This window comes from Triticum dicoccoides, chromosome 4B (assembly GCF_002162155.2).
Source record: "Triticum dicoccoides isolate Atlit2015 ecotype Zavitan chromosome 4B, WEW_v2.0, whole genome shotgun sequence".
Taxonomy (NCBI): Eukaryota; Viridiplantae; Streptophyta; class Magnoliopsida; order Poales; family Poaceae; genus Triticum; species Triticum dicoccoides.
Genome location: NC_041387.1, coordinates 168,020,610 through 168,031,615, shown reverse-complemented (window position 1 = coordinate 168,031,615; position 11,006 = coordinate 168,020,610).

Sequence of the window (11,006 nt, the reverse complement as noted above, 5' to 3'; positions counted from 1 at the left end):
CTTCGACCCCTCAGCCCCGGCTCTCTCTCTCTCTCTCTCTCTGATCCCCTCCCGCTCCGGTATGTATCTGCAGATCAGCGGCCCCGACGCCGGCCACCTACCCCGACCCCTCAGCGCCTCCCCTCGTGAAGGAGCCGGCGATGCCCAGCAACGCCAGTGAGCACTGGACAGGTGCCTTTCCCTCCCCTCCCCAGTGTTAGTTAGTGTTAGTTAGTTAGTGTTAGTTAGTGTTAATTAGTGTATTCTGTTATCTTAATTTAATTGCTGTTAGTGTTAGTTAGTGTTAGTTAGCTTAATTTGCTGTTAGTGCTAGTTAGTTAATTGTTGTTAGTGTTTGTTAGTGTTAGTGTTAGCCCAGTGATGGTGCTTAGCTTAATTGTTGTTAGTGCTAGTTAGTTAGTGTATTCTGTTAGCTTAACTGTTGTTAGTGTTAGTTAGTGTTAGTTAGCTTAATTTGCTGTTAGTGTTTGTTTTTAAATGAAAATGAAAATTACAGTTTTTGAAAATTAGCTTATGTTGTTGTCCAGTTTGAAGAAGCTAGGCGCAGATCTACGAGGAGAAGAAGGACGCCCTCACCCCCCCGCGCCCCCGGCCCCCCTCTGCCCCGGTGACCCCGACCCCGAGGTGCGCCACCCCCTCTTCCCTCCCTCTTCATATGTCAGCACATAATGATGCAAGGGGGAGTGTTCATAATGTGGCTGTTAAAGTGTTCATAATGATGTAATGGGGAGTGGAGCTGTTAGGTTGGTTAATGAGCTGTTAGATTGGTATAGTTTATCTTTTTTGCATCAGTTGGGCAGCAATGTTCATAATGTGGCTGCTAAAATGGTTGTTAGAGTGCTGAAATGTTTCCTATTAAAAAGTGACATATGTTTTGCCGGAAATGTTGATTCATTTCCATTCCGGCAAATTTCAGGCGCTCTATATGTGCACTTTCTAGCAAAGGTCATGCCGAAATTTTCCATGAATTTCGGCATGACTTGTGCTAGAAAGTTGGACATATCGAGTGCTCGAGATTTGTCGCTCCGGGAATGAAATGACATTTCCGGCAAAACAAAGGTCACTTTTTTTGTCATTATTCACTTTATTATATAAAGTTCAATAATTATACAACTACGACATTGAACCCTAGGAAACATGACCGACACCGATGAGGCCGGAGGTTCTCAGTCCCAATTAGGTCGAGCACACGCCTACCTCGACTTTCTGGTGGATCAGGAGAGACCGCAAGCTGGGTGTCAGGACCCCCTTGTCATGATGGAGGATGACGGTGGTGGCGCCGGCGCCGACACTGATGCCACCAACTACACCGGCACTGAGACTGGCTCTGATGATGTTGCTAACTACAACGCGGAAGGTGGTGGGACCTTCCAAGCCAGTGAGGGAAAGAAGGAAAAGAGGACACGACGCCAAAATGAGCTTGGCACCGGAAGACTGGTGGTCACGGCGGTGCACCCTAGCGAGTTCGATCCAATAGAGTCGCGAGAAGTGGCAACGTGTTATGGCAACCAACTAGCATGCATCCTACGGGATACCGCTAACATCAACACCACAAAAATATGGAAGAATGAACATTTGAAGAAGCTACTCCTAACTAGGCTGCACGCAAGATTCTTGTTCCCCGGTCGAAATGACGATGTCGACCCATGGGATGATGATGCCATGAAAAAAAATCAACAACAAAGCCCTAGGGAAGTTCAGCAACGCATTGAGCACTTGGAAAACTAGGGTGAAAAAGGCGATTCAAGTAGACCATGAAACCTACGCCAAGATTGTTGCAGATAATCCGAAAATTACGATAGAGGACTTTGAAAAGTTCAAGGAGACTTACAATGAAGAAGCTACCAAGGCCAGGTCGGAGAGAGGCAAGCAGCTTCAGGCAAAGAACATGGGGAACCACCGCCTTGGAAGTCGTGGTTACACGGGAAAGAGGTCCGTGTGGGGTAAGGAGGACGCAGAACGTGAACGTCAGGGGATCCCAGACCCATTGGCTGAGTTCACCGACCAGCAGGAGCACGACTTCATCACGGCCCGATTCTCGTGGGACCCCAAGAAAAAGATTTTTTTTCACCGACGGGCCGACTAGGAAATTCATGAGAATACTGGTAATTATCCTTTCACCACCTTACATATTAGGTTCTGATCAATGAAATCTACTACATTCTAGTCGCATTCGTAAATGATTCACGGTCCATTTTGCAGAGAGAACAACACAAGCTTGCGACCGAGAGCGACTCGTTGACTCAGTCGACTCAGTCGTTGGTGAAGTACAAGTGGGACACTCCTTTCAACCGTGCCATGAACATAATGATGGGACATCCGCCCGGCCAGCAGCCGCAATATGGACGTGTGCACTGGCCGGGGTTGGTGCCACGTGGAAGTACTATTATAGCGAGGACCCCGAGACCAAAAGACAGAGAAAGAAGTTCAGTCAAGTGACTATCGACGAGAAGGTGGCGCGGGCGATGGAGAAAGCAAAAGCTGAGACCAAAGCTAAGATAATGGCTGCATGTAGACATGATATGGCAGCTGCCTTTACAAGCTTGATTCCAACTATGGTCACATGGGCGCAACAAAACTCAAACGCGCCACCAAGTGATTTTCCCATGCCTAGCTTGTTCGGGAGCAACTCAATGAACATCGGACCCATACCCGTACCTAGTATGGCAACCACACCCGCACCCGCACCTCCTCCAGCACTTGCTACTGCACCCAGCTGTCACAGCAGCCCTAGCTCCGTCTCTGGCTTGAATGCCGGGCCATCGACATTGGCTGAGCTCAAAGTCCTCACGATAAATACGCGTCGCACCTTCATCAACTCAACTAATTAATTAATCTTCAGTTGTCGTTCTTTTTGGATCTCTGACGCTGCAGATATGTGTCTTTGTAGGCCGACTCCACTCCGTGCACCCTCCTTTACCACATGAAGGGTGGGTTGGTGGATGTGGGGAAGGGTACTATAGTGAAGCCCAGTGATCGATTATTCCACCGCCGGCAGATGTCTGATAACGCCTTAAGGGTCTCCGTGGCGAGTGTGAAAGCGGGCTACGAGGGTTTCCCTCATCCAATACAAACCGATGGAGAGGATGACAAGACCCCCACGCAGCTTGGCCAATGCAAAAATTGGTCGATCCTGTGGCCGAAAAATCTTCTTCGCGTCAAGGTGGCCGGGAGCACACAAACGGGACCTCAGGAAGGTATGACCACAACCCCTCCTACACAAGTACAACCATCGTCAGTGCTTCTTGCTGAGATCAAGAGACACAAGGAAGGAGGGCCAACCGTTCCGGCAAATGATGCCATCTGCCCCATGGAAGAGGATATGGATGATGACATGGAGGAGGCTGAGGACCCTCTCCAGTATATCAATATCGGCTATGACATGGAAGTAACACTGAGTCAACCATATGAATATGAGATGCATGTACCAGAGCCGGAACATCCTCGGGAGTGCAAGAAGGCTTTGTTCATGCAATCCTCGCAGGACACGCCTCCAGATGTCGGTTCCACCCAAGCTCAACTACTTAGCCAGAGTCGTCCAATGCTGAGCCCAGCAACACTAGGGGTGGTGCTCAGGGAGGGTCTGACAGACCCACCAGCACCTCAGCCTGTAGGACCTTGAAGTATGTCTAGAGGGGGGGGTGATTAGACTACTTGACTAATTAAAAACTTAACCTTTTCCCAATTTTAGACTTTGGCAGATTTTAGCTATATTTGGACAAGTCAAGCAATCATCACACAATTCAAGCAAGCATGCAAAGAGTATATAGGCAGCGGAAATTAAAGCATACAACTTGCAAGAAGGTAAAGGGAAGGGTTTGGAGGATTCAAATGCAATTGGAGACATGGATGTTTTTGGCGTGGTTCCGATAGGTGGTGCTATCGTACATCCATATTGATGGAGACTTCAACCCACGAAGGGTAACGGCTACACGAGTCCATGGAGAGCTCCACCCAAGAAGGGTCCACGAAGAAGCAACCTTGTCTATCCCACCATGGCTGTCGCCCACGAAGGACTTGCCTCACTAGCGGTAGATCTTCACGAAGTAGGTGATCTCCTTGCCCTTACAAACTCCTTGGTTCAACTCCACAATCTTGTCGGAGGCTCCCAAGTGACACCTAGCCAATCTAGGAGACACCACTCTCCAAGAAGTAACAAATGGTGCGTTGATGATGAACTCCTTGCTCTTGTGCTTCAAATGATAGTCTCCCCAACACTCAACTCTCTCTCATAGGATTTGGATCTGGTGGAAAGAAGATTTGAGTGGAAAGCAACTTGGGGAAGGCTAGAGATCAAGATTCATATGGTAGGAATGGAATATCTTGGCCTCAACACATGAGTAGGTGGTTCTCTCTCAGAACTGGTAAGTTGGAAGTGTAATGGCTCTCTCCATGAATGAAGAGGAGGTGGAGGGGTATATATAGCCTCCACACAAAATCGAACCGTTACACACAGTTTACCAAACTCGGTGGGACCGAATCAACAAACTCGGTCAGACCGATTTACCTAGTGACCGTTAGGGTTTTCGGTGGGACCGACATGCAACTCGGTAGGACCGATATGGTTAGGGTTAGGGCATAACGTAATCTCGGTGAGACCGACTACACAAACTCGGTGAGACCGATTTTCGTAATTAGCTAATGAGAGAGTTGGTCAGGTAAACTCGGTGGGACCGATTCGCTCTTTCGGTGAGACCGAAAGTTACAAAAGGGAAACGGAGAGTTTACATTGCAATCTCGGTGGGACCGATCGCTCACTTCGGTTAGACCGAAATGTTATGAAGGGAAACAGAGAGATTACAATCCCATATCGGTGAGACCGAGATCCCTATCGGTGAGACCGATTTGCCTAGGGTTTGTGGCAGTGGCTATGACATTTGAACTCGGTGGCGCCGAATATAAAGAATCGGTGTGACCGATTTTGACTTTAGGTTTAGGTCATATGTGGATGTGGGAAAGTATTTGAGGGTATTTGGAGCATATCACTAAGCACTTGAAGCAAGGGGCTCATTAAGCTACACCTCATCCCTCCTTGATAGTATTGGCTTTTCCTATAGACTCAATGTGATCTTGGATCACTAAAATGTAAAATGAAGAGTCTTGAGCTTTTGAGCTTGAGCCAATCCTTTGTCCTTGATATCTTGAGGGATCCACTTTCATCATCCATGCCATGCCATTCATTGAGCTTTCCTGAAATAATAGTCTTGGAATAGCATTAGCTCAATGAGCTATATGTTGTTATGAATTACCAAAACCACCTAGGGATAGTTGCACTTTCAATCTCCCCCTTTTTGGCAATTGATGACAACATATAGATCAAAGCTTCGACAAATGATAATAAGATTGAAAAACATCGTCGCTTTGAGAAGTATGTGATAAGCAAGAGCTCCCCCAAAATTTGTGCATATTTTAAGATTTGCTTTGAACTACAAATGCACAAGGAATTAGGCTCATGGGTTACTCTTCCATGTCACATACATCTTGGTGGAGCGCTCAAAATAATAAAGATTGAATACATGCACTCATCACCAAGCAAAGTGAATGATCATATAAGGATAGGTAAGATAATATCATCAAACATGCATAAGTGTAGCTTATGATCAAACACATGATCATCAATGTCTCACAGGTAATTGCATAGTATCTCAAGCAATCAAAAGCAAACAAAGTTCAACCAAGAAGACAAGAGAGAACAAAAGCAACACTCTCTCTCTCGAAGCCTATGATCTATACATTTTTCTCCCCCTTTGGCAACAAGTTACCAAAAAGTTCATAGAAAATGCATAGTGCTAGATCGACTCTCAGGCTTGGTCTTCAGGTGGTGGTGTACGGATAACTCCAAGAACGAAGGCTTCAATTGATGTAGATGGAGCTGGAGGAGTTGGTGCTGGAGCTGGTTGCCCTAGAGCTGTAGGAGCTGTAGCTGGTGCTGATGATGTGGCTCTAGTGTCTGTCACAGGCACTTCAGCTGACCTCTAAGCACTAGGCACTCTGGCAAATGCATCAGTGGTTGTCTTTCCCTTCCTCTCCTGCATGTCATCCTGAAGCTGTTCCACAACTGACTGAATCTCAGTTACTTTGACATCAAGATCATAGAATTTTTGTTCCATGATTCTTTCCAGGCTCTCCTGGTTTTGAGTTAGGGTGGCCAACCCCTTCTCAATCCTCAGTGTTGATGCTATCAAGTAACCAAGATGCTCCTGTTTGTTCTTCAAAAAGTATTCAGATGCCTCCTCTTGAGTTGGCATCTTGGCGACCTTCTCTTTCCTTGCCTTCTCCTTCTTCTCTTGAGCTTGCACTGATGATGGTTCATTCTCATTCATGACAACTTGATTGTCCTCAAAGTCTGGATAGAGAGCAAAATGTTCCTTATCCAACAGATATTTTCCTGTGCCCATCTTTGAGTTAATCAACTCCTGAATTTGTGGGGCATATCCACAACTTCTCTTTTGATCTGCTGCAGTCCTCTTGATAGTTTCAACCATAAGGCTCATGACCTTGAATTTATGTGGCACATCAAATATGTGTAGCAAGTTTATTGCATGCCCTCTGATCATGCTCTGGTCACCTGACTTGGGCAAAAGAGTGTGCCTTAAGATCCAGTTGATCGTAGGTAGCCCTGATAGAAGAAAATGAATTGATCCAAACTTGAAAGTTTCAAGAGCTTTTTCTGGGATCTCCTTGTACATATGTGACATAGAGTTGTGTCCCATTTTCTTCTTGGCATAGACATCCAAGTCATCTTCACTCTCCTCTGGGGCATTGATCAGACTTGCCCATTCCTCTATGGTTGACTGGTATCTCGTTCCTTCAGACATCCAAACTATCCTCCCATCTGGATAGAAGTGTGCTGTGGAGTAGAATTGCATAATTAGTTCATCATTCCAGTTGGTGAGCTTCTGCCCAACAAAATCTACAACTCCACAAGCAACAAAACTATCATACACTCCAGGATAGTGTTCTTCATTCTCCTTCATGTAGGTCCAGTCGACCCACCTCATATCACACACTATGGGCTTCTTGTCCAACAAGATTGTCTCATAGAAGTCCTGCTGTTCCTTTGTGTGGAACCTGTAATCAACAACAGTCCTTCTTCTAGTGGCATATGGATATGTCAATCTCCATAGCCTCAACCCTGAGTCTCTCCTGATATTCATGTCCTCAGCCACAGGATGAGCATCATTGTGGTCTGGAATCTTGGGTTTGAGCTTCCTTAGGACCTGCCCTTCTTCATCTTCCTCAGCAGCAACATCAGGCATTGGGGCCTTGTTCTTCTCAGCTGCTAGTATACTCCTGGTATTCCTCTTTGGTGCAATCTTGGGCTTGGGGTAGCTTTGGGTGCTTCTTTGGGCTTTGATGTTGCAGCCCCTGACTTTATAGCATCACCCATAAGCTTCTGTGCCTTGGGTGCTGGTTCAGCAACCTCTTCTCCCTCCTCCACCATGGAAGGTTGACCAACAACTCTGGCCATGGTCTTCTTGACCCTTTCCTTCCTTTTCTTTCCTTCTGCAGCTGGCTCTTTGGGATCAGGCTTTTTAGGTACTTGAGTTGATCCTCTGGCTTTGGACATTGGTTGTCTTCCTGCATGCCTTTTGATCTTCATGCCTGGCTTTACTGCAGTTGAGCTGTGCACCTTCTTGAGCTCTACTTTCTTGGAAGTAGCCTCATCTTCTTCTGCTAAATAATCCTCATCCTCTGAGTCTGAGGTTCTCTTCTTCCTTGTCCTTGTGGCAGCTTTAGGCCAATTGCTTGGAGTGCTTCTGCTCCCTTCATCTGAGCTGCTAGAGGGACTAGTGCCCTCACTCATGTGAATCTGCTCTGCTGACTTGTTCTGACTATCACTTTGGTCTGACATGCTGAAATCACTGACTGCTGACCCTGTGAATAGTTATAGATGAGATAGAATGGATGAGCATCACAAAATACAGAGATTTTTGCAAAAGGATGATTCAAAAATTCAGTTTTAGTTTTCCACAGAAAGCATTTCGGATCAACTGATTTTCAAACTCGGTGATACCGAAGCACTTTTGGAACCTAAACTGGTGAACTCGGTAGGACCGAGTCACAGTTCGGTGGCACCGAGACTGCTAGGGTTTCACAAAGTTCTAAAATCAGTCACACCAATTTGTAATTCTCGGTCAAACCGAGACTTACTAGTGCAATGGTGTTAGCCAAATCGGTGGGGCCGAGTTTTTCAACTCGGTGGGTCTGAGATGGTTTCGGCGGAAACCTAACCCTAAATTTTTGAATCACATCTATTCTAAGGATTGTATTAACTGGATAGGAGTGTTTCAATCGTGGCAAGATGCATTACGAACACAATGTGCTGAGAATCAGACGAGGATAGCACTGTGATCGAGTTCATACCCTAGCTTGGCGATGAACTCGCTACAGCGGCAACGGCGGAGGTGAATTCTGTTGACAGCGGCGGAGACCAGCGACAGGAGGCGGCTAGCGACGAAGTCAACGATCCGTAGACCTAGTAGGTAGAGCGAGCTATGCGCGGGCGAAGAGTTTCGGAGAAAATTTTCAAAAATTTTCTCGTGAGTATATATAGCCCGACACTGTCGGTGTGACCGAGTGGAACAACTCGGTGTGACCGAAAAGTTCAAATCGGTTGCACCGAGATTGAAAACCTAGATCGACTTAGTGATCTCGGTAGGACCGAAATGGATGAATCAGCCAGACCGAGAATCACAAAGAAGTTTTGGAGGTTTTAGTCTATGACAAATCGGGGACTCCGAGTGCTCCTCACATAGAGTGGTTCGAATCTGACTTGATCAAATTTTGTGATGTAGCATGAATAGAGTTTGAGACGAGAAAAGCATAGATAGCTAGAGAAGGTTCTTAGGCATTCTTGTCCATCCACTTGGCCAAAGAAAAAGAAGCCAAACAATCAAAACAACAAGTGGATGTCCTCGAATTAGTAAAATATGCAACCAACATGCTCACACAATAAAATGGCAAATGAAATATGTGGCAAAGCATGCACAACCAATTCTAGCATCTATCAAACAATTGGCGATGGACAGAGGCGCGCTACTACTAGGCATAGGTAGAAGTAGCGCTGGTTGAAGCAAGCGCTACTGCTAAAAAATAGCTGTAGCACCCTAGCAGTAGTGCGCTTGCCCGTGCTACTAATAGCCAAAAAACCAGCACTACTGGTAAGGCTTTTCCTAGTAGTGTGCGGCAAGCTGCTAGGTCCGATCACACAGTCGACAGCGAGTGGAGGTGGCTATTTGAAAGGATGGATAAGAGGTGTCTAGAGGGGAGGGGCGATTAGACCCTCAACAAGCAAAAGTAGGTGTTTTTAAGTTCTTCAAGTTGAGATGGAGTTTTAGCACAAGTTTAAGCATTTACAATACATTTAAGCAAGCATGGCAAGAGTATATGCAGCGGAAAGAGTAAAGCATGCTAGTTGCAAGAAATTAAAGGGATGAGATTGGATGTGCACACGCAATGAAGACACGGAGATTTTTGGCGTGATTCTGATAGGTGGTGCTATCATACATCCACGTTGATGGAGACTTCAACCCACGAAGGGTAACGGTTGCATGAGTCCACGGAGGGCTCCACCCATGAAGGGTCCATGAAGAAGCTACCTTGTCCATCCCACCATGGCCATCGCCCACGAAGGACTTACCTCACTCGGATAGATCTTCACAAAGTAGGCGATCTCCTTGCCCTTACAAACTATTTGGTTCAACTCCACAATCTTGATGGAGGCTCCCAAGCGATACCTAACCAATCTAGGAGACACCGCTCTCCAAAAGTTAATAGACGGTGTGTTGATGATGAACTCCTTGCTCTTGTGCTTCAAATGATAGTCTCCCCAACACTCAACTCTCTCTCACAGATTTGGCTATGATGGAAAGAAGATTTGAGTGGAAAGCAACTTGGGGAAGGCTAGAGATCAAGATTCTTGTGGTAGGATTAGAATGTCTTGGTCTCAATACATGAGTAGGTGGTTCTCTCTCAGAAAATGAGTAGTGGAAGTGTAGACACTTTCTGATGGCTCTCTCTTAAATGGAGATGGGGGTGGAGGGGTATATATAGCCTCCACACAAAATCCAACCATTACACACTTTTAACCCAACTCGGTCAGACCGAATAGATGAAGTAGGTGAGACCGGTTTAGTTCAAAATGTGAACGTTGGGAATCTCGGTGGGACCGACATGATCAACTCGGTGGGACCGATGTGCAAGGGGTAGGGCAAAACCTCATCTCGGTGAGAGCAATTGCATGAACTTGCTGAGACTGATTTCAGCAATGAGCAAATAGAGGGTTGGTCAAGCAAACTCGGTGGGACCGATTGCACATTTCTATGAGACCGAAATAATTACAACAGGCAATCGAGAGTTTGCAAGGCCATCTCGGTGAGCCAGATCCGTATCGGTGAGACCGAATTGTTGTAGCGGCCAGACCTCAAACGGTCAAGTCTCTGTGCATCAGTGTCATCCCTGGATCGGTAATGCTGACACGCACAGAAATCGACCAATTAAAAGTATCATCATTAACCTAACAACTTAACTAAAGTAACGTGATGAGATCACATCAATAGATTCAAGTACTACATACTCAAGATGTCCATAACCGGGTACACGGCTAGCCATGATTAGTTTATACACTCTCTAGAGGTTTGTGCACTTTTCCCCACAAGACTCGACCGCATCCATGATCAGATGATCGAGACATAGTCTTTCTGAAACATTAACTCTCTACTCCGGCCGGACCGATACACCTACTTTCCCCTACATCTTCTAGTCCACCTCTTCAAGAGCTTACGCAACTTACTCAACTACGCCAGAGCCCATAATGGCTTGTGGCTGCACACGGAAGTTTCTAGCATGAATAATCTTATGATCCCTTTAAGCCTGGGTGGCAAACTGTAGGAAAAATCACATGGGTACTCCGAGATTTCCCCAAAATAGGCAACATTGGGTTCCCCAGGTGTCTCAACCAATCCACCCAGATGTATATTAAAGTTGCCACCTTAATTGTTATC